Below are 26024 nucleotides of genomic sequence, written 5' to 3'. Positions count from 1 at the left end.
CTGATTTGTCTTTTAAACAAAAAAGTCCCACATATTCAAATGTCTATTTTTCCTTTTCCATGTTTATATTTCATTCACATTCATATAACATTTATCTATATACACCTCATATTCACTCTACTGATGTATATGTCTATACAGGTCTGTCACACTTGTGATTTGCATTATCTAAGTGACACATCAATTAACATTACATGTGTGCTGCAGAGAATGTTTGTGATTTTCTATCCCTATTTATAATCAGGATGAAGCCCTTACTTGTTTCATATTTTGAATGCTATAGTTAACACAAAACTTACAATATTTCATTCTCTTCATCTACAGGTTATTGGCAATTCTTATTGCTAGCAGTGAAAATCTGTCACGTCTTTTGGCACTTCCTGATAATGTAATGAAAACCATTGTTCTAAAAATTATTGATGACCCCAATAGGGATGTGTGGAATGTCCGTGTCAAAATACAACACTTTTTGGACCCTATGTTGATCTTTCAAATTGATTGTTGGAATTGGTTTCTCATGCCACATGTTGGTGTCGATCGACAACTGTGGCACATTCATCTTTCCATGATCTTTTGGCCCATGATTCTTCCATAGTTTGAATTGTTGTGCACATTTACATACACCCGTGCACAAGGATGAACCACAATTATAGTGTATGGTGACTCAATTGAACATGTGGCCAATCATTTTTCATCTAATCAACTGTTTATGAACTACACAACCTCATTCAGGAGAAGAAGCAGGACAACTAGACGGTCTAGATTTTGTAGGATCCAGTCTAGATTTGACTCTTAAACAAGATTAAAATGAAATGTATTATTTTAAAAACACTTATTGACATTTATGTATCGTTAAAAGACAAATTGATGAAATTGGGCAAGACCCTATGTTTTATACTATCTTTCATTTTGCGAACAAGTTTATGTCTTTCTATTTTTTGTTATGCAATGTACACATTTTTATTTGATGGATACATTACAATTATGAGTTAGCATTTCCATTTATTTAAATTAATTGCGTTTTGCAATTTTGAAGGGGTTTTTTTATGTCAACTTTGATTCAATCACTCCTTATTCTCTATCATTTGGTTGGCACAAGGTGAAAAGATGTTAAAACTGAAAGCAAAATACTACATATAGCTGCTCCTACAATAGAAAATGTAAAGATTTTTTTTTGAAATGATGAGTGATGTTTTGAGAACGGTTACGACTCGTGCCTTCCTAAAGGCCAATGGACTCAACAAATAATATGTTTTTTTCTTCTAGTCACTTGATGTGCTCTTATCTCAATAGTCATAGGACTAATCTTGTAAGTCCTTTCTATAGGTTTTCTTCAAGATATAAATTCTTTTAGGTATCTTCATTGTCTACAACATCTTGGCTATCATTAATCATTGTTTTTAGATAGCTGCACTGTATCATGTGATCGCATGAAAAAAGGCAATTTCAATTGAATCTTGTGTCATTGTTTTTGTTTGGTTGTCTTTGGTTGTCTCTATCTAATAGACTCTAAACCTTGTTTTTGGATGATCATTATTGTCTTTCTATAGCTTATTGACCTCCATTTATGGAACATCCTCAATGTCTATGATTGTCACTAGCATGATCCTTGCTCATTAAGATTTGGAATGTACTATTGATATGCCAACTAATAGAAAGCTTCTAAGAAATTACTTTTTCTTTTGCTCTTGTTAGAGTTTGCTCTATACTGTCACAAAAATACATGACAATATGACATACTATCCTTATTCTCATATTGTCACTTTTGCACTCTTATTTGTAGTAATGGCTCTTTACAATGGACTACTAATTTTCCCTCTTCATGGTACAAATTCCTCATGTTAGGATGTCTATCAATGTGAAACCTTTGGTTCTAGAGTGGAGACTATTCCTTAATAGGTGTGAGAAACTATCATGGTAGCTAATGGTCCATGGACTTGGTTCCATTACAAACTTCTATTACAAACTTTCAAAGTTGCAACTTCCACAAGCCCCTCTAAGATTCCAAAAATATTGTCCTTGGTCAAGACTTCTGATGATGGCTTTTGATTTGTCTTAATAAGAATTCATCATTACTAGTGTTTGTTTTTTCTTGACATTCATCTCTCCCTCATTTATACCCTACTCTTTTGGATATTGTCTCAGAGATTACACTAATGTTTTCTCACATTTATTGTTGATAAATTAACCTTACCTTGACAACAAAAGAATTTTTTACAGACATATAGCAAATAATTAATCATTTGCCAACATCCTCCCTACGTGTGCCAAAATAGGAGCTTTTGAACAAGGTATGGAGATCCATCAAAGCATAATCGAGAGAGCATTGGAATATAGGTCGGTTCTTGTCCAACAAGATTCAGGACGTAGGGTTTCAAAAAGGGAGATATGGAGGGTGCGAATTTACCCTCATGGGTACCAATTAAACCTTCAAACAAACCAAATCGATCCCTGCCCATGTACTTTGCCAGATCGATGCTAAACAAAAATAATCAAGGTTAATGCAAATCAAAAATAATGGCATATTTGGTTGGGTTTAATTTAGAGCAGAGACAACATTGAGAAATTAAGCAATAAAAGATCAATACTATATATATATCTGCCATGATTTGTAGGAACTATGAAATGAAAACAAACAAAACAAACAAATGAATACCAAAAGTATTACCCAACCGATTTGTGGTGAGGAGAAGTAAATAATGGCATGGTCTCAAACAATTTGAACTCCACCTTTGCAGGCCAATCAAAATATAGCAAGAAATTGGAGGGGTTACGATTTTGAAAGAATCCCCAGCCTATCATTTTCAACCTATAATAAAATACATTACCAAGATCACAGGAATGCACAAAATGGATTAATTTGAAAAAAACCTTACCTTGCTTGTGTAGAGATCACTCCGGCGAGAGGGGTAGGGAGGGAAAATGGTCGTCGCTTGTGCTTTCAAAATGAAAATGCGTTGTGTTTTTTTTTTTAATAAAATGCTCGAGGTCGTCGGAATTTTGACGAACATGGGCATAGGTCATCAAAATTCCAACGAACATGGGCATTTTAAAAAAAAAAAAAATCAAATTTTCAAACAATGCTCCTTGTCCATCAGAAACCTCCACCAAAATTTAACCCCAAATGTATTAGTGGTTGGTGGAGTGTTACTTTGTTCTACTAGTGGAGTGGTATTCCTATCACCATTTACATCTGACTTTCTAATCCATTATTTTGAGAATTCTTACTTTACCTCTTCAACCTTTTCTTTACCCTTCAAACTAGCACCATTGTTAATTGTCGGTGATGCCTTACTTCTATAGAATTTTGCAATATGTCCAATCTTGTTACAAGCATAACAGATCACATTGTTTTTTTGAATAGCTTTCCCATATCTTATGCCGGTTTGTGTTCTACATTTATTAGATAAGTGTCCAAATATTCCACAAACATAACATCTTACATTCATTCTGCAATTTTCTAAATTATGACCAATTTTGTTGCATTTGGAACATTGACCGGTGGGTGTATTAGTGCTTTGATAATTTATAGATCTACACTGATTTTCTCTATGACCATATTTGTTATAGTTAAGCATTTTCCATTAAATTTATAAACATTAGGTTGTCTTACCGGTTTGCTATAATCCTATGTGTTTGTAATACCGGAGCTTTCACCAACTTCAAAGCCAAGGCCATTAGTGTCACCATTTGGTTTTTGATTCTTCAATAAGTCACCAAATTCTTCTTAGCTTTTCTTGAATTTTTCCTTGTGTTTATTTGTAGTAGCCAGTTCTCTTTCCAAGATACCTTTCTATCTCATGAGTTCATTTGAGTCATTTTGTGCATGCATCAGATCTGTCTTTGACATATCATTTTCATAACTAAGTCTTGTGTTTTCATTTGCAGCATCATTTAGTCTTCTAGTCAATTCTTCTTCATTCTTCTTTCTATGTTCAATTTCTTTAGAAAATCTCATAGTCATATCCTACATCTCATTCCTTGTTGCCATGTTTTCTTGTTTGAGCTTGTTCATCAGATCACTAAGAGTTTCCTTTTCATCATTCTCATTTTGCATTTTTTCGCAAAGTTCTCTTCTGTTGTTTCTTGCAATGGTAAGATTTTCTTGAAGTGCTTGAATAATATCCTGTGCAACCTTTAGATCATCTTCAAGTTTGATATTTTTCAACTTTCCTGCATCATAGTCTGAGAGAGCTCCTTCTAATTGCTTAATCAAGTTTTCCATCTCTACCGGTGTCAAGATCTTCCTCAAACTATTAGGCTTCTGAAAATAGAGGACCAAGCTTTGATAAAAATTGTTAGGATTCCCAAATATACTGAGAGGGGGGGGTGAATTAGTATTTTACTGGTTTGTCCATTTACATAGAATTAAAACATGATAAGCATATCAATACTGTCTACCAGTAAATTGAAATAGTGCAGTAAACAAGAATAACAACAACCACAAGAAAAAAAACCATAACACAGTAGTTTAACGAGGAAACCTGGTGTGGGAAAAACCTCATTGGGATTTGTGACCCACAATATTCGCTTACTGGCTAATAAGTGAATATTACTCTTACAATAGGGGCCTACACATGCAGGAAGGCCAAGTGCCTAGAGCTCACTACTCAATTACAAAATGGGAAGTCTAACTGACTTATAAAATGGATTATGCAAATCCAATGTCTTGTACTGCTTCAAAATAGCATCTACTATGCTAGATCTAGTACCAGTTTTAGCTCTACTTCATACATAAACCCTTAACCTATCATTCACATAATAGGTCTACCTTATTTCTCCTATCCACTTCATTACAAATGTTCTATGATGATCTCATACATATATGAGTCATTTTACAACTTACCAAGTTGGCTTTCAATGATTTTACAATTAATTACAAAATATATTATAAACAAAATTCCTGTCGGCCTGGGTGCTGGTATACTTCCTTTTATTGTCAGTGTTTTATGTGCTGGTGTAGAGTCTATCTTTACTGGTGCTAGTAAATTGTCTTGTTGGTTTCATATGATTGCAAGGTTGCCATCAATGACAGAACCTTCAATAACCTATAATATCTCATTGGAGTGTGTATTTGCCAACATGGAGGTCCACCTACTTTACCTTTCCCCTTATGCTTATCTTTTTGGTAGACTCTGATAGTCTTTGGTCTTTTAAGCTCTTCTTGTTTTTCTTTTTAAACAAAAAAAATATCCCATTGATCTATAGTTTCTTCTCATATTTCATTTACTCTTCCTTCCACTAGTGCAACATGCCAGTGACAAGTTGAAAATATTGTCCGGTTGGCCTCACTAATCAGCTCATCAATCTCTTGTGTGGAGTTCAATGGGTGAACTACAAGTAGCTTCTCTAATTTTATCTTTTTATTAAATTCCACAATAACTCCCTTCTAGCTTCTAATCTTCTGTACAAGTCATTGGGTATGTCTGTTAGGTCTCAGAGACAACTGAGAGGGGGGGTGAATCAGTTGTCAAATAAATTCAAACCAAAACAACTTAACCAACTTTAAAGCTTAATACCGGTAAACCAAAGTTTTATGCCAGTAGATAGTTTTACTAGTTAATTACAGTACCAATAAAGATTAATACATGAAATAGAAAGACAATAACATCCACAACACATAACACCAATATTTGTACGTGGAAACATTGTAAGCGAAAAAACCATGGTGGGAAACCTTACCCACAATCAGATGATACTACTACAGATAGTATGTGTATACTATTGGCAAATGCACACTCCAATGAGACATTGTAAGTGATTGAAGGTTTTGTCATTGATGGCAACCTTACAATCCTATGACACCTGCAAGGCAATCCATCAACACTAGCAAAGTCAGATTCTACACCGGCACACAGACCACCGACACCAGCAGTGAAAGAAAGCATACCGGCACAAAAGCTGACAAGAATTATGTTTGTAATTTACTTTTTTTATTATTGTAAAATCATTGTAAGCCGACTTGGAAAATTGTAAAATGACTCACATATATAAGAGATCATTGTAGAACAATTAGGTAAGCATGGAGGAATGTAATTAGGCGAAATAAGGCAGACCTATTATGCAAATTATAGGTTAAGGATTTATGTAAGAAGTAGAGCTATAAACCGATACTAGATCTAGCATAGTAGATGCTATTTTGAAGCAGTTTAAGACATTGGATTTATATAATCCATTTTGTAAGTTAGTGAGACTTCCGATTTTGTAATTGAGAAGTGAGCTCTAGGCACTTGGCCTTCCTGCATGTGCAGGCCCCTCTTGTAGCAGTAATATTCTCTTATTGGCCAGTAAGTGAATATTGTGGGTCACAAATCCCACCGAGGTTTTTCCCACACTCGGTTGCCTCATTGAACTATTGTGTTATGGTGTGTTTTTCATGTGGTTGTTGTTATCTCTATTTATTGCATCATTTCTTGTTTATCAGTATACAGTATTAATATGCTTTACATGTTTTAAGTCAAGAAAATATTTCAACCGGTTAGATACTGATTCAGCCCCCTCTCAGTATCTGTGGGAATCCTAACAATTGGTATCAGAGCTTGGACCTCTATTTTCAGAAGCGTAATAGCTTGAGGAAGATCTTAACACCGGTAGAGATGGAAAACTTGATGAAGTAATCAGAAGGAGCTCTCTCAGACTATGATGCAGAAAAATTGAAAAATATCAAACTTGAAGATGATATAAAAGCTTCACAGGATATTATTCAAGCACTTCAAGAAAATCTCACCATTTAAAGAAACAAGAGAAGAGAACTTTGTGAAAAGATGCAAAATGAGAATGATGAAAGGGAAACTCTTAGTGATTTGATGAATAAGCTGAAAGAAGAAAACATGACAACAAAGAATGAGATGCGGGATATGACTATGAAATTTTGTAAAGAAATTGAAGATAGAAAGAAGAATGAAGAAGACTTGACTAGAAGACTGAATGAAGCTACACATGAAAACACATGACTTAGTTGTGAAAATGATATGTTGAAGACAGATCTGATGCATGTACATAATGACTCAAATGAACTCATGAGACAAAAAGGTATCTTGGAAGGAGAACTAGCTGCTGCAAATCAACATAAAGAAAAATTCAAGAAAAGCTCAGAAGAACTTGTTGACTTGTTGAAGAATTAGAAACCTCTTGGTGACACTAATGGTCTTGGCTTTGAAGCTGGTGAAAGCTCTGGTACTGCAAACACACAGGATCATGGCAAACTAGTAAGACAACCTACTACTTATAAATTCAATGCCAAATGCTTTAACTATAACTAGTATGGTCATAGAGAAAATCAATGTAGATCTAGAAATTATCAGAATACCAATACACCCACTGGTCAATGTTCAAAATGCAACAAAGTTGGTCATAATTTAGAGAATTGTAGAATGAATGTGAGATGTTATGGTTGTGGAAGATTTGGACACTTATCTAATCAATGCGGAACACAAACCGGCATAGGTTATGGAAAAGCTATTCAGAAAAATAATGTGACTTGTTATGCTTGTAACAAGATTGGACATATTGCAAAATTTTGTAGAAGCAAGTCCTCACTGGTAAATAACAAAGGTCCTAGTTTGAAAGGTAAAGAAAAGGTTGAAGAAGTAAAGCAGGAATTCTCAAAACAATGGATCAGGAAATAAGAACTAAATGTTGATAGGAATACTCCTCCACTGGCAGAACAGAGAAACACTCCACCAAAAGAACAGAGTAACATTCCATAGGCAGGAGAGTCTTCATCTAACTGAAGAAAATTTCTTTGAGGGTTTGGTGATCAAATGTGAAACATGCTATAATTCCCTCGATTGATGGTAAGAAGTTGAAATTACTTCTATATCGACAGATAAGTTAAGTCATTACTTAACTAGCAAGCATTAAATGTGGTGGTTGGCAAAATTAACATTATAAATTAGTGTTTTTGGCTTCATTCTACTTTACCATGCATTCAAACATTCAAAGAGCACGAAAATTCCAAGCAAAGACATTTCATGCAAAGTAGCAAAGCAATTCAACAATCAATCATTCCTAAGGCAGAGAAAGGTATTTATAATCATGGCATCTTCTTCTGTACCTGAATTCATAGAAAACCCTATTGTAGTCTAATTAATCAAACGCCCTAGGCTTGTATTTTAGTAAGTTCCTGAAATTGCTAAGAAGGATGATAATGTTGGCACATTCTCTCAAATTCCCTAAGGAGTAGTTTTTGTAGAAGACCCTAAAATGTACATTCATTGTCACATAGAAGAATTAGGTGATGAGGAAATTAAGAACATGTATAAGACTATAATTTGTGATGATTTCGGTAATGTGAAACCTAAACACACAATAGTTGAAACCCTAAGATTCACTAAAATCCTTAGTATTCCAGAATTCCCTAAGGATGTTATAAGGATAGTTTTAAGCAGGGTTCATGGTGAATTTTTTTGTTTGGATTCAATCCACAAAATTACTAAAGAGGTAGTAAAAGTTGTAACAGGGTTACCCTCCACTGGTAACAGACTTGATAAGACAAAGAAGGTCTCAAATGACCTAGTAATGAACCTAATAGCTGCAACGTCCGATAAAAGGTTTTTAAGAGTAAATGATGTGACTGACATCAATGCCAGATTCATTAGCATGATTCTAGGCTACAAAACAACACATGCAAAGAGGTTAAATTCAGTTTCTAGTTTATGCATAAAGAGTGCTTATGATATGATCAAGGATAATGCAAAAATAGATGTGTGAATGGTTGAAGGATGAACTGATTGATAATCTTGGAAAGTTCAAGAAAGACAAAAAGGGGACATTTAGATTTGGTAACCTACTTGTCTATTTAATGTTGCACTTAACAAAAAAGGTGCTCAGTATTGGTAAAAAAAATCCAAGTTTTCACATACTGGTAGGCAAACAACTGTCTGATTTACTGCACAACATGGGTGACAATAGAGAAAAGAATATAAATGAGTACTTTTAGGCATTAAAGGCCCAAATTAATACTAGAGTCAGACTTTCACAAGAAAGTGTAAATAAGTATAAGGATGAAATATGATTTGTTATTAAGAAGGATGAGATCTAGAGGGAGGCAGCTGTCTCAAGAACCATTTGGGTTGCTGAAATGGATTATGAAATTGATGACCACATAATTGAAACATATGCAAAAGCCCTTCTGGAAGCACCTAAGGAACCTAAAGAAGAGGTATTTGGAAGTGTTGAAACTATTGAAAGTCAAATTCAATCTAAGAAAAGGGTCAAGAAGGTAGAAGAAACAATAAGAAAAGGATCTAGGCAAGAAAAGGCTATCAAAGAAGATGTACTTAAACAAACCGATATCACTAAAGATGAGTTAGAAACACTATAGCTAGAAACTCACCTTTCACTGGTAGAAACTTCTTTGGAGAGTGATATGCTAGCTGCATTTAAAAGAGTTGTGAGGAAAAGAGAACCTTCACTAGTATCCACACCTTCACCTAGAAGAACCAAAAAAAACCAACAAGCAGTAAGGCCCCCGGCTAAGAAGACAACTCCAAATAAGAAAAAGTTAACACCAAAGAAAAAGACTCAACAAAATATTGCTCCAATTGACAAACTTTTAGATGAAATAATAGAGGAAGGAAAGCTTAAGAACATCAACAAATTATAGATACATTATCAGTTGATGATAAGGAGAAAGTTGAAAATAGTGTAATTCTACACTTGGATATCTATAAGAAATTTTTGATGCAAGTTGTAGATGAATTACCGACAAAACTATTTAAGAGACTTGAAGCTAGAAGGCAAGTTGTTGTAGAGCTTGACAAGAAAATAAAAATTGAGAAACTACTTGTTGTTTATCCTGTTAACTCACCAAAGGAGATAGATGATATGATCTCAGAGGCTAACCAGATAGTATTCTCAACTGCACACTGACATGTAGCACTTATGGTTGGTAGAGTAAATGAGGTTGCAGAGGAAACTGCTAATGCATGGGACATATTCCTTGTTGAGAAAGAAAAGTAGGAAGAGTATAGAAATCCTAAACCTATCAAAGTATATCAAAAAGATAAGGATAAGGGTAAAGGCAAGGTTGGTGGACCTCCAAGCATAAAAATAAAAGACAACTTATCCCCACTGCCTCTGAATACTCCACTGCTAGTTACAATTGAAAGTCAACCAGCTAATGAGAGTATGGAGATACCACAAGAGGACACAAATCCAAACTCTGAGGTGTTATACACAGTTGACATTGATACTTAGAAAGTTAACATTGTGGTAGATAAGGACACAACTGGAAAGATAGATATGTCTAGTGAGACACCAGTAACAGATAACATAGAAGGTAAACTGATATATGGTAACACAGAACAACAAGCAAAGCAAAAGGCTCCATCATAACAATAGGTTCACACAGAGTCAGTACCACTGACATCAGCTAAGAAAGACAAACCTTTTCTTAAGGAAGTGGAAACACAAACTGACCTACAAGAGGTCACCACAAGCAAGGATATTGCTCCCACCAGTGGGATATAGAGTGTTGGCACTTCAACTACAAGATTCAAATCACCTAATGTAACAAAAGTTCTTTTGGAATTCTTAAAGAAAATAATAGATTGTAGCTCACAAGAATACATGGCTATTGATGATACAATTCCAATTGTGAAGATGATAGCTCCAAAATGTAATGTAGATAATAAAGATTCTTTGAGTCAACTTGACACTTTGTCTAAGTATATTACTAAAAACACTGTGACAGTCGAACAAATAAAAGAGGAAGCATTCAAGGAGAGATTAGAGAAGGAAAAACACAAATTGTTTGAGGAAGAAATAAAGAAGTGTACAAGGCAGTTTGACACACTTCTACCAGAATTATGTAGCACATTAATGGAATTCAAAACTTTGTACATAGATACTTGTAAGACTAAATTTTTGACAGTTAATATAGACAAGAAGATCAGCAAGATACGGGAGGAAATAAATCAACTAGCTGACAATTTCATTAACTCATCTGATTCATTATTAGTTTTTGAGCAAAAGATAACAGGTTTTGAGGAAGAACTATTAAAGATGGAAAGAGAAAAGGAAAGAATAAAAGGTAAGGCTAAGGATCTTAAATGGAGACTAAGTCCAAAACTGGACTACCTCACCACCTTAAGGAAAGAAATATCTAATGCCCTGATTCAAGGACAGAAAACACCGACAAAGAAAATGCAACACCTCACCAGTATAGTTCAGAGGAAAGAGGCCACAATAAAAGACAGCAAAAAGTTCATTGAGAGCTTGAATCTGGTTTTGGCAGATCTTTTTCAGATTGTAACCAACCGGTTACAAGGTTGAAACATGAAACTACACTCTATTGACACTTTGACAACCTTTGTCATTGATGCCAAAGAGGGAGTAGTGGTATGAGAAAAATTCAATAACTTAGGGATCATCTACTCAGGGGGAGCACACATTTTTGGTAACAATTTTTGTACTTCAATTTTTGGATACACTTTTTGAATTTTTCTCATGAGTGTTGCCATCAATGCCAAAGGGAGAGATTCTTGGCAAATGCACACTCCAATGAGACATTGTAAGTGATTGAAGGTTTTGTCATTGACGGCAACCTTTCAATCCTATGACACCAACAAGGCAATCCACCAGCACTAGCAAAGTTAGATTCTACACCGGCACATAGACCACTGACACCGGCAATGAAAGAAAGCATACTGACACAAAAGCCGATAGGAATTTTGTTTGTAATTTATTTTATTTATTATTGTAAAATCATTGTAAGCCAACTTGGAAAATTGTAAAATGACTCATATATATAAGAGATCATTGTAGAACAATTAGGTAAGCATGGAGGAATGTAATTAGGTGAAATAATGCAGACCTATTATGCCAATTATAGGTTAAGGATTTATGTAAGAAGAAGAGCTATAAACTGGTACTGGATCTAGCATAGTAGATGCTATTTTGAAATAGTACAAGACATTGGATTTATATAATCCATTTTGTAAGTCAATGAGACTTCCCATTTTGTATTTGAGAAGTGAGCTCTAGGCACTTGGCCTTCTTGCATGTCTAGGCCCCTCTTGTAGCAGTAATATTCTCTTATTGGCCAGTAAGTGAATATTTTGGGTCACAAATCCCACCAAGATTTTTCCCACACCGGGTTTCCTTGTTAAACTACTGTGTTATGGTTTTTTTTTCATGTGGTTGTTGTTATCTCCATTTATTGCATTATTTCTTGTTTATCAATATTTAGTATTAATATGCTATACATGTTTTAAGTCAAGAAGATATTTGAACCAGTTAGATACCGATTCACCCTCCCCCCCTCTTAGTATCTATGGGAATCCTAAGATATACAAATGGGGTCTACACATGTAGAAAGGCCAAGCACCTAGAGCTCACTGCTCAAACACAAATAGGAGTCACACTGACTACAATTGGATGGTTAAGTCCAATAAGGATGTGTTGTTCAAAATAACATCGTACTATGTTGGATTCAGTACTAGTGTAGTTTTGATTGTCTTCACAAAAACCCTCCTTCAACCTTCAAATGATGTCTGCGTGTATAGCTATTCTTATTCTCGCATATACCAAATTATTTCTTCCTTCTCATTCCACACTTGATCTGACAAATAAGATCTTACATTTATATCATAACCTAAGACCAATTTTAGTAGGTTGGCTCTAAAGGATATTACAATAAAATCAATTTACAAATAAAAAAATATCCGATGCAATAACCAATTCAACATTTTGGCTTGATGCATTTACAACAATAATAAAACATCTCCATAGTGTGGCATGCTAATCTAAAAAGATAAACCCACCGATGTATAACCTGGACCTATTTGTTGGTAACAACAAATATGCAAACACGAATATGCCATTCAACAAATCTCCAAGACAAAGTGTTCAAATGATGTCTTCAATATAACCAAGTGTTTTTCATGCCATTCCAAGTGCCAGTTTACATCATATCCTACCGGTGTACCAAATACTGGTGACTGTGCATAAGTCACTTGCTTGTCGATGAACATATCTGATTCTTCAAAGTGTCGAAGTTGATAAGTGTTGATAGGTGTTGACATCAATGACAAAACCATACCAAAATACCAGCAATCTCCCCCTTTGGCATTGATGGCAACACAAGATGGAAAAACCATCAAAGTGCCAAACAAAAATGCCAAATACCAAAACCCAACAATCTCCCAAAAGGAGATCATAACCAAAAATCAAAATACAGATACAGAGAGTAATCAATTTCTCTCAAAATAACAATCTCTCCCCAAATGAATAATCTCTCCCTAAGAGATAATGCGTTTTTCCATATCAATCTCCCCCCCTTTGACATCAAATGCCAAAGCAATAAAAAAACCATAAAATACCAACCAATTCAGTATACCAACTACTCCCCCTGAGAAGTAGCTTCCTCATCAAAGTCAGAGTAAAAGATTTCTGTTAATTCTGTCGTTTGATGACAAACATCATTGGTCTAAGTCTCTACAGGTGGGGGTATGACCCCAAGCTGGTCTCTAATATATTTAAAGGTCTCCTTAGGCAGAGGTTTAGTGAAAATATCTGCAATCTGCTCTTTAGTATTCACATAAACTAGTTTGATAGAAACATGTTTGGTTTAAGAATGGAATACCAGATTCTTAGATATATCAATTGCTACAGTGTTATCACAATAGATAGTTATGGGTTCCTTGCATTTTACCTTTATGTCCTTCAACATTTTCTTAAGCCATAATACCTGTGTACAGTTAGTTGTTGCTACAACATATTCTGATTCTGTTGTTGATAAAGATGTACAACTTTGTTTCTTACTTTACCAAGAAATTAATTTGCTTCCAAGAAAAAATGCTCCGTCCATGGTGCTTTTTTTGTCATCCACATCTCCTACCCAATTTGCATATGTGTATGCACTTAATTCAAAGTGTTCATCTCTAGGATACCATAAGTCAAGATTTGTAGTACCTTGGAAGTACTGAAAAATTCTTTTTACTATTGATTCATGATTTTCTCTAGGATTACTCTGAAATCTTGAAACAATACACACAACATTCATAATATCAGGTCTGGTTTGTGTCAAATATAATAAACCTCCTATCATAGATTTGTACCTAGTCGGATTAACAAGTGTAGATTCACCCCTTATTGATAATTTGTTATTTGTAGTCATAGGTGTGTTACTAGTTTAGATATTTCCATCCCAAATTTCTTTAGTAACTCCTTCAAGTATTTGGATTGACTCGAGAATATACCTTTATGAGTCTTTGAAATTTGCAATCCTAAAAAGAATTGTATTTCTCCAATCATAGACATTTCAAATTCTTGTTGCATTTCAATAGAAAAGTCTTTACATAATCCATCTTCTCCTCCAAAGATTATATCATCAACAAAAACTTCTATAACCAAGATGTTATCATTAGTCACTTTATAGTATAAGTTATTGTCAGCACTACCTTTAGAAAATCCGATTTTCAAAAGATACTTATCCGATCTAGCATACTAAGCTCTTGGAGCTTGCTTCAACCTATACAAGGCTTTCCTTAACCTGCAAACCATATCTTTGTTATCTGTCAAAAAAATCCATCAAGTTGCTCAATGTAAACTTTTTCTTCAAGATCTCCATTCAAAAATGCACATTTAATATCCATTTGATATACTTTGTAGTTCTTGTGTGCTGCAAAAGCCAAGAATAATCTGACTACCTCAATTCTACCTACCGATGCAAAGGTTTCATTATAATCAATTCCTTCTTTCTAAGAATATCCCTTTCACACTAGCCTTGCTTTATTTCTGATTACCTTACCATCTTCATTAATTTTATTTCTAAATACCCATTTTGTTCCAATCACATTTTTGTCTTTAGGCCGGGGAACTAATGTCCATATGTTATTTTTCTCAATTTGTTCTAGTTCCTCTTCCATAGCTTTAATCCAGTGTTTATCTTCACATGCCTCATTAATTGATGATGGTTCAATTTGAGAAATAAGACATACCTCTTCATTTTCCATTCTTCCTCTTATCATAACTCCTTGATATTTGTTCCCAATTATCTAATTTTTAGAGTGATCTAGTCTTACATACCGGGGTGTTTTTGTTAACTATTGTTCCTCAGTTACAATGGAATTTTTAGATAATACCGGTGTAACTGGATCTTCATTCTGTACCGGTGGGTTTAATGTAGGTTTATTTGTTAGTATTTCTATTGCCGGTTTAGAGTCTATATACCTTGAAGTTCCTCTAAATTGTTCATCAATCTTCACATTTGTACTCTCAACAATTTTCTGCAATCTTTTGTTAAAACATATATATGCCTTTCTCTTAGATGAATAACCAAGAAATATTCCTTCATCACTTCTAGGATCAAATTTTCCAATATACTCATCTCTTCTAATATAGCATTTACTTCCAAATATTCTAAAATATTTAAGATTAGGAGTAATACCAAACCATAGTTCATGAGGGGTCTTAAAAGTTTCACCTTTGATGTGAACTTTGTTGAATGTATAGACCAATTTTCCTACTGCCTCTCTCCAATATACATGTGATAGATTAGCTTCAGATAACATACTTCTAGCTGCATCCAAGCTAGTTATGTTTTTCCTTTCTACAACTCCATTCTGCTGTGGTATCTGGGGTGCTGATAACTGTCTTCTGATTACATTCACTTCATAGAATGCATTAAATTCCTTAGATGTAAATTCTCCTCCTTGATCTAATTTTAGACATTTGATTTTCTTACCAGTTTCATTTTCTACTATTGCTTTGAATAGTTTGAACTTCCCAAGTGCTTCTGATTTTTCTTTGATAAAAGTAACCCAACACATTCTAGAATAGTCATCAATGATTAGCATGAAATATCTATCACCTTGTAAACTTTTAGTTCTAGCTAGACCACATAAATCAATATTAATTAAGTCAAGAGCATTATTTGATTTTTCTGGAATACTTTTAAAAGATGCTCTAACTTGTTTTCCAAATTGACATTCATTACATACTAGATTGTGTGGCTTAACAATCTTAAGTAAATATCTATCTGCCTTAGTAGTACTGATTTTTACCATGCAATCAAAATTTACATGACAAAGTCTCTTATGCCATAGCCAACTTTCATCAATGTGTGCAATCAAGCATGTCTTTTCATTGTTATTTAAATGAAAGATATTACCTCTAGTTTGATTACCGGTTGCAATTTCCAACCCAGTTCTATTCATAATTTTGCATTTACCATTCTTGAATTGTAATTGAAATCCTTTCTCAACTAATTGACCAACACTCAAAAGATTATGCTTTAAACCTTCTACAAAGTAAACATTGTTAGTACTATGCTTACCATCAAGACATATTGTACCTTTTCCTTTGATCAAACAAGCTTTGTCATCTCCAAATCTTACTAAGCCTCCATTATATTCCTAAAAGTTCTAAAATTTACCTTTATTACCAATCATGTGATGTGAACATCTTGAATCAATGATCCATTCATCCTTAACTTCAACTTTAGCTACCAGGGCCTGCTCTACTAGTTGAATAGTAGGTGTTGGTTGATCTTCTATTATAGCAACAAAAACCCATCCATTATCTGTCGGATCTTCATCACTGACTCCTTAATTAGCAAGATAACAAGATTTATCTTTATTCTTCTTAAATCTATATCTCTGGTATTCAAGATTAGGCTTGTATGTTCTCCTAGCTTCTTCTCTTAGTCTAGCATGTCTATCAGGGCATCTAGAAGCCATATGACCAATCTTATTGGAGTTAAAACATTTAAAGGGTGCTTCACCTTCATACTTACTGTAGATCACGAAATTGAAAATAATCAAAACAATAGCAAATAGGACAACCAAAAAACCTAAAGCTGCTATGAAAACAATCCCAATCCAATGAATGAAGACATAAAGACAAGATATTCAAATCAAATGAAATTGAAACAAACCGATGTAGATATCTCCTTCATGTGGCTCCATTTTTCTTCTTTCACCTTCAAATTTGATGTGGATCTCACCTACAAGTGCAAAAATGCAAGTGGAAAGCAAGTTGTTGAGAGATGAAATTCGCAATATAAGGTTACTCGAAAATGTGATTGATCTCCTTTTCATTGAAGAAAATCATCCAATTTATAGACAAATTGGAGAGAGGACAAGATTAGCTTGAAGAGATTTGAAAGGAAATTCAAATCAAGAATGACAAATTATGACAAGATTGAAATGCCATTCCCATGACAAAAGGGAAGAGAGAAAATAGCCTCCATGATTGCAACAAATGGAAGCATAAACATAGGAGAAAATGAGGGAATGAAATTAGGAGAAATATTAGAAAAATTAAAGAAAATAGGAGAAATAGAAATTAGGTGAATTAATTAATAGGTTTTCATCAATTAATTAATTCATGAAAGAGACCTAGGACTAAATAAATAGATTTATTTAACCCACAAAGAAGAAGAAAAGGATTAAATGAACAAATCATAAAACCCTAGAAATAAGAGGACAAGGAATTAGGTCAAGACAACAAGAAATTAATGTAGGTTCGATCATGATTCTGATTGACAAAGGACCAATGTTGATAAATGATTGAGATTGGTTGACAAAAATCAATGACAAATTGACCAAGATTGACAAGGAGATCAAATTGATAGGCGCCAATTTACGAGGAACAATGACTAATCGATCCAAATTGACATGATTGAAAAGGACAAGGATTGATGATGAATCAATCGCAAAATGACAAGGCTGACAAGGACAAGGATCGAAATTGAAAATCATCAAATCAATAGAAATTAGGACAACCACAAAACCTAAAGCTGTTATGAAAACAATCCCAATCCAATCAATGAAGACATAAAGACAAGATTTTCAAATCAAATGATATCGAAACAAACCGATGTAGATATCTCCTTTATGTGGCTCCATTGTTCTTCTTTCACCTTCAAATTTGATGTGGATCTCACCTGCAAGTGCAAAAATGCAAGTGGAAAGCAAGTTGTTGAGAGATGAAATTCCCAGTATAAGGTTACTCGAAAATGTGATTGATTCCTTTTCATTGAAGAAAATCATCCAATTTATAGACAAATTGGAGAGAGGAAAAGATTAGCATGAAGAGATTTGAAAGGAAATTCAAATCAAGAATGACAAATTATGACAAATTATGACAAGATTGAAATGCCATTCCCATGACAAAAGGGAAGAGAGAAAATAGCCTCCATGATTGCAACAAATGGAAGTATAAACATAGGAGAAAATGAGGGATTGAAATTAGGGGAAATATTAGAAAAAATAAAGAAAATAGGAGAAATAGAAATTAGGTGAATTAATTAATAGGTTTTCATCCATTAATTAATTCATGAAAGAGACCTAGGACTAAATAAATAGATTTATTTAACCCACAAAGAAGAAGAAAAGGATTAAATGAACAAATCATAAAACCCTAGAAATAAGAGGACAAGGAACTAGGTCAAGACAACAAGAAATTAATGTAGGTTCGATCATAATTCTGACTGACAAAGGACCAATGTTGATAAATGATTGAGATTGGTTGACAAAAATCAATGACAAATTGACCAAGATTGACAAGGAGATCAAAGTGATAGGCACCAATTGATGAGGAACAATGACTAATCGATCCAAATTGACATGATTGAAAAGGACAAGGCTGACAAGGACAAGGATCAAAATTGAAAATCATCAAATCAATAGCAATTAGGACAACCACAAAACCTCAAGCTGCTATGAAAACAATCCCAATCCAATCAATGAAGACATAAAGACAAGATTTTCAAATAAAACGATATCAAAACAGCCCGACGTAGATATCTCCTTTATGTGGCTCCATTGGTCTTCTTTCACCTTCAAATTTGATGTGGATCTCAACTACAAGTGCAAAAATGCAAGTGGAAAGCAAGTTGTTGAGAGATGAAATTCGCAGTATAAGGTTACTCGAAAATGTGATTGATTCCTTTTCATTGAAGAAAATCATCCAATTTATAGACAAATTGGAGAGAGGACAAGATTAGCATGAAGAGATTTGAAAGGAAATTCAAATCAAGAATGACAAATTATGACAAATTATGACAAGATTGAAATGCCATTCCCATGACAAAAGGGAAGAGAGAAAATAGCCTCCATGATTGCAACAGATGGAAGCATAAACATAGGAGAAAATGAGGGAATGAAATTAGGGGAAGTATTAGAAAAAATAAAGAATATAGGAGAAATAGAAATTAGGTGAATTAATTAATAGGTTTTCATCCATTAATTAATTCATGAAAGAGACCTAGGACTAAATAAATAGATTTATTTAACCCACAAAGAAGAAGAAAAGGATTAAATGAACAAATCATAAAACCCTAGAAATAAGAGGACAAGGAACTAGGTCAAGACAACAAGAAATTAATGTAGGTTCGATCATAATTTTGATTGACAAAGGACCAATGTTGATAAATGATTGAGATTGGTTGACAAAAATCAATGACAAATTGACCAAGATTGACAAGGAGATCAAATTGATAGGTGCCAATTGACGAGGAACAATGACTAATCGATCCAAATTGACATGATTGAAAAGGACAAGGATCGATGACGAATCGATCGCAAAATGACAAGGCTGACAAGGACAAGGATCGGTGATGAATCGATCGCAAAATGACAAGATTGACAAGTTGATAATCGCAAATGATTACTTACAAGATAAAGATGATTGAAAGATTGACAAGAGGACAAAACCCTAATTCTATCATCGATTAGGATTGACGATGTCCGAAATGATAATAAATGAGCACGCACCATGATGCAAGAGGATAAGATCGACCAAAATCATGACTAAAGATTGCTATCGACAAGACCTAATTCAAAAGCGAGAAAAATGAGGAATGTAGAAGAAGGCCTCGATGCTCACAAATGATAAAGACCAAGTGCGCAACATAGAAGAAATGTTAATGCATGCAAGAACCCTAAAATAAGGCAATGTGCCAATGTTAAAGTGTGACACCACAAGTGTTGACCATTTTTAGATGTCTACATTTTGCCCCTCTTTGAGATAATGCGATTCTAAGCGTTGTTTCAAAGAACAATAATGAAAATGCCCCAGACAATAACAAGAACATATGCATGCCTACTCAAGGAATTGGCTAGAAAAATCTAGAAAAGAGGCCAAGTGATCGATAAGAATGACAGAAGATGATAGGTTCGAACGGATCAAAAATTGAAGGTCGGATGCACAAAGGACAAGCAGTGGAAGGCACAAAAGACCATGACCATCATAAGATGGACAGCATGCATGTCCATCTAGGTACTGACAAAGATCTATATAGGAGACAAGGAGAAGGAAAAGAGTTCATTTGCACTGGCCAAAGTGGAGGAGTTGTTGCTCAGGAAAACAGACCCTTGCAGAGAGATGGTGAACATTCCAATGGTAGATCATCTTGGGGAATGTGTACACACCTACAGATGACCGGATGACATGGGAGCAACGGTATGTAGCTCAAAAACCCATATGTTCAATTTCATGAATTTTGCTTGATTGCGAGACATTGCAGGACCCACAGGGGAGGGAAAAATGTAGATTTGTGCCTGTGTAGAGATGTTTTGCGCCTGTGTAAGGTACACAAGCACATCTTGATGTTGTACAAGTGCAAGATAGTGTGCACAAGTGTAATTGTGCACTTATGACTGAACTAGACTGAACGGACTATGAAGACTGACAGAAGAAATGTTAGTAAGAAGAAATTAGACATAGGACAGTTAGAGATGAAGGAAAACTTGCTTTCACAAATGCACATAAGTAGGTGAGAACCTTTATTTATTGTAGCAAAGCGGATGAAGAGCATCATGGAATTGAAGGCCAGAGCTGGAACAGAACCCCTTTTGCAAAAGATAGACACATCACACACAAGGAATGAGTGAAGCATCCTAGGGTGCATACATCAAGGGTTGAGGTATGTACGGTGTTCACAAAGTGAACGTACTTATCACAGACACCCAATGATATAGTTGCCCCAGTTTGTGACAAACATTCCACAAACAACAAACACAACAAAAAAAGGAAAGGGACCATGAACCATCCCGGTCACTCTAAATCACTCAGTGACATCATCGAGCAACATAGGAACATGATTGAAGCCAAAGATAAATCAGTAAAAAGATAAGACACACAAATTCAACCAAGTCAGACAAACAGTCTGATTGTCATTGTCAAAAGTGGAAAACAAGAATGATCATGCTATCTGGTTTCAGGGAATGCAGTACCCCATCAAAGATAGGACACAGTCTAGTTTTGAGTATACCACACCTTGTATAAGACCCATGATACTGTTGACAAGGACCAATGGTAATGTTGATGCTATTTTGATTGATGTGACAACTGTGATCAGGTTGAATGCTCGCTTGGTCGAACAGTTCATCTATTAATGCGTGATTTCATTAAAGCACAATGTTTTATTGATTGTCGGTGGATGTATGCTCAGTGATCTGTCTATGCACAAAGGGGACCATTTATTGACAAAATGTAAAATGCCAAAGAAATTGTTTTTGGATTTTGATGTTTTTCACTTTGTAGGAATTTCGAGTTTTTTACAATTTTTTTTTTGTTCATTTTTCAGGACTTTATTTGACTTTTTAGGGATTTTTTTTAGGACATTATTTGATTTTTAGGGATTTTTTCAAGACATTATATGATTTTTAGGGATTTTTTCAGGACATTATTTGATTTTTAGGGATTTTTTTAGGACATTATATGATTTTTTTGGATTTTGACATTTTAGTTGAAAATGAACACATGATTTTTTTGATGTTTTTTAATGTTTTCAGGATTTTTTTCAATTTTTTTGATTATTTCAGGATATTTTTCAATTTTTATGATTTTGTCCCCAGTGTCTAGCAAGGCAAGGAATATGATAGGTGAATAAATAGGCTTGGTGAAATGATGGTGGATAGAGGGAAGACAAAGGTCTTTTATCATGGAGACAATACAGATGCAATATTCAAGGGCTATTGCATGATGGGACAAGAGACTAGATATGACAATGTAAAGCAAGAACATGGCATGAGGGACATGTCAAGAGGTTTTTGAAACTATGTTTAAATTTTGTGTCCTTATGTCAGATCAAGATCAAGGAATGAAAAAGAGTGTATGGATAGTGATAAGATATGGATAGGATAAGCAAGACCAAGAATGGATAAGGGACATGGATTGAAGGTCGGGGTAGGCTAAGGGATAGTGGCAGAAAGTTGCAATAAGCTAGGGAATATGGATGAAAGGTTATAATAAGAAAATGGATAAAGACCAAAAGCTATGATGGATTAAAAGCTGCAAACAAGATGTATGATGCTCATGACGATCCTCAGCCTTGTCAAGATCAAAGGTGGAAAGGGAAACTAGACATGAGGGATAATAGGATATGAAGGGTAATGACAAGGGTTCAATAGGATAATGGAACAATGAAGGACAAAAGGATATGATAGGATAAAACCTGTCCCCAAGTACAGTATGCAAGAAGTTCATAGATTATGCATGACACCTGTTTGCTAGGTTTTCATCACTGTACTTGCCCAAGGCACCTATTTGCCAGGTTTTCACCAATGGATGAATTATTTTTTCTTTACTTTTCTTTTTCTTTTTCTTTTTTGTCACTTTTTTTTTGGATTTTGACATTTTAGTCAAAAATTGTTTTTTTTTGGGATAGTAGCCTTAAAAAAAAAATGGACCATAAACTTTAAAAGTATGCTCAAAGACGTTGGTAGGATAAGGACATGGAAAATAAGATGAAACTAAGGAAAGGATTTATGTAAAGGATTGGATCAAAGGGATCGAAGGATGAAAAATATGCATTGGATAATGGATAGGGTATTGGAAGAATTAGGCTTCAGTGGATGGAAATGTTGGCAAGATCATCATTGGAACACACCTTGAGGGGTGATGGACTGATGGAGGAAGAGTGGGTTTTGGATATGGAGATTTTGATGAAGGAATAGCTAGGGATTTGTGGACATAAGGGCCCAAAACGGATGAAGAAGGTGATGGAGGAATAGCAACTTTGGATGCCAAGTTGGATGTTTCTTTAGGCTTTTGTGCTTCAAGGAGCCGCTTAGGGATCCACATGGTTTTTGATTTTTTATGCTTTTGTGGTTCCTTGGAGTGCATCGCCAACACAAGGGATTTAGGAACCCATATAGATTTTAACTTTTGTTTTTGAGCAATGGGCCTTTATGACCTTTTGGATTTTTCCTTTTCTTTATAGATCAAATTTTTCTTTTTTTTGACATGTTGATTATATTGGACATGTTGATCCTTGAATACATGTGGATTTTTAGACTTATGACTTTTATACTTGGCATCCAAATTGCTCGGAGGGGGAAAGGAATGAATGGATGGATATGAATGAAATGGAGTTCTTTTGGATGGATGAAAGTTACTCAAATATGTGTTCCTTTGTTGACCTTGCATATAGGACACAGGGATATTATAAGAACCTAAGATGGATGGAAGGGATAAAGGGGAAGGGATATGTTTGGATTTTGAAGGGATTTTGGATTTAGTAGGGGTACCCATGTCTTGAGGAATTTCTCTGAGGCCATGACCCTTAATATTTTCTTTAACATGAAGGGATTCTTGCTTATGGAGATCTACTCCTTTGCCTTTATGAATATCTTGACTTGTAGGATACTCTTTTCTTTGGGAAGAAGACGCGAGTCCATTATGAGGTGGATATGATATGAGAGAAATAATGAGATCTTGAAGTGGATCAGATTGCACCAAAGTGGAAGAACCCATTATGCATGTCGAGGGTTCATGAACATCTTGCATTGACACGTTAGAATCATAAGGGGGATTAGGATCATGAGGGGGACTAGGATTGTGTAGTGGACATGGTTCAATGATAGGCTCTTCAAGAGATGGAATGGGAGAAATAATGGGATCATCAAAAGAAATGAGATCTTGGAGTGTATATGGAGCATTAAGACAAGGAGATGGAGGAACAAAAGGATCTTGTGGAGGATTTAAAGGAATAATTTGATCTTGACAAGGAGGAAGATCATTGGAATCCTCTTTAAAGGTGCTTTGCTCTTGAATTTTAATGGGATCATCGGAAAGGATGGAAGGGATATCTTGATCTTTCTTAGGAAGTGGAATGTCAATGGGATTTGAAAGGACATTGTGTTCTTGGATAGAATTGATAGGATTAAGTGAATCATTGTGAGTGTCTGTGGAAATGGGATCCTGGTCAACAATTGGATGGGATGATAAGGTTTCAAGATCTTGATCTTCATCTATTTCAAGGCACATTTCTTCATGCTCTAAATTATCCTCTTGACATGGGGTTGGACTTTGGATATGCATGGGGGATTTTGGCAAGGGATTAATGCTTTGGCATGAAGGGGATGGAATTTGAATGGGACTCTCTAAAAGAGAAGCATTTGATGGCATTAAATCTTGCATTTCCAAATAGTACAAGGGATTTGTATAAATGAATTGATTAGCATATATTTCTATGGAAAACAATCCTTGGGAGGATGCATTATTTGATACATCATTTGGAGGTGATGGTGTAAATTTCTCTTGTGAAACTTCAAAATATGATGGAATGGGAGGGGAAGTGGAGGCAAATCGAGGGTCAAATTCTTGATGGATGGATGAGCCATTGCTAGACATTGGTGTATGATTTTGATCATCCTTAGGAAAATCACTTAGGACTCTCTTTAAGATTTGTCTAATAAGGCCACCTTTCTTTGGAGAAGCATTTGAATCCTTGTGAGGTATTGACATGATTGGATTTATATTTTTAACTTTCTTGGCAAGAATTTGGTCTTGGTTTGATGTCATGTTTTGATATTGGACTTGGTTCAATTGTTCTGACATGTTTGAAACTTGGGTTGGTGTGTGCTACAACCTTTGTTTTTGAATGTTTGGTTGTAGTTGTTGACATTGATATTCCACCATTGGTTGAACCATTTGTTGACATTGTATAGTTGGTTGGACATATTGTTGAAATTGGGATATTGGTTGTATATGTTGAACCATTGGTTGTGTCTATTGGAAATGTTCAAACTGTTGAACAATTGGTTGTGATGGTTTAAAATGTGATTGATAGTAAACACCTTCTTGTTCTTGTTGTGGAGGCACATAATGTTGTTGTCTCTTTTCTTGAAATTGCTTCATCATCTCTATTTGTGAGAGGAGAGTTGGTATGTTTGACTGTTCAATAAGAGATCTTACATCAATTGGCTCAAAGTTTGGGTTTGGAACTTGAAATTTTTTAAACGTTTTGGACATTTGGGATCTAATCTTCTCACTGTTTTTCACCTTTTGTTCAATGATCTTTGTTTCTCGGCTAGTTTCTCCTCTAGTTTTTGTATTTGGAGACTTGTTTCATCATAAAAAGTTTGACCAATATTGCCTTGTTGTTGGATTAGATATAGTTGTGAAAGAGTTTGTTCCTCATGTAATGTTTGAGTTTGAATTTCATGTTACAAGTTCAGTTGATTCCAGTCAAAAGGTGCATTTTCCCTTGGCGTTGGTGGAACACTCCCATATCCCAGTTTCATGGGTACAAATATTGGCTCATATAGTGGAGGTGGTCCAAGTTGAACCATTCCATATTGTGGTAATGATGTGTTTGACAAACCTTCAATTTGTAATGTTTGACTAGGTTGAAACTGTGAGTTTGATACATTGTCAATGGGTTGATATGTTGGTTCGCCCATCTTCTTAGATTTTGACCGTGTTTCAACAGGCATGTCACTATGCAAATGCAATATCTTTGGGATTTTTTTGATTTTAAAAGGATGATGTATGATATGCAACTAAATGCAACCTATGTTTTTATTGTTTTTAAAGATTTTGACAAACTTTTTGGAATGCAAACCTAAAGACTCAACCTTGGGAAGTTGAAATGAAGTGAAGACCTTAAAGGACAAAGCACCAAATGACAATAGGACAAATTGACAATGTCTCACCTATATGCTTGGATACTAAGCTAGGTTTGACAAAAGTGATATTAATGAAAGGACAAATTTTAGATAGGGTCAAGACTCCTTAACAACAACTTAGGGTATCATCCAAAGTTTTGATTTTTCAAGTTTGACAAA

The sequence above is a fragment of the Cryptomeria japonica genome, chromosome 6 (genome assembly GCF_030272615.1).
Source record: "Cryptomeria japonica chromosome 6, Sugi_1.0, whole genome shotgun sequence".
Taxonomy (NCBI): domain Eukaryota; kingdom Viridiplantae; phylum Streptophyta; class Pinopsida; order Cupressales; family Cupressaceae; genus Cryptomeria; species Cryptomeria japonica.
This window is presented reverse-complemented; position numbering follows the sequence as displayed.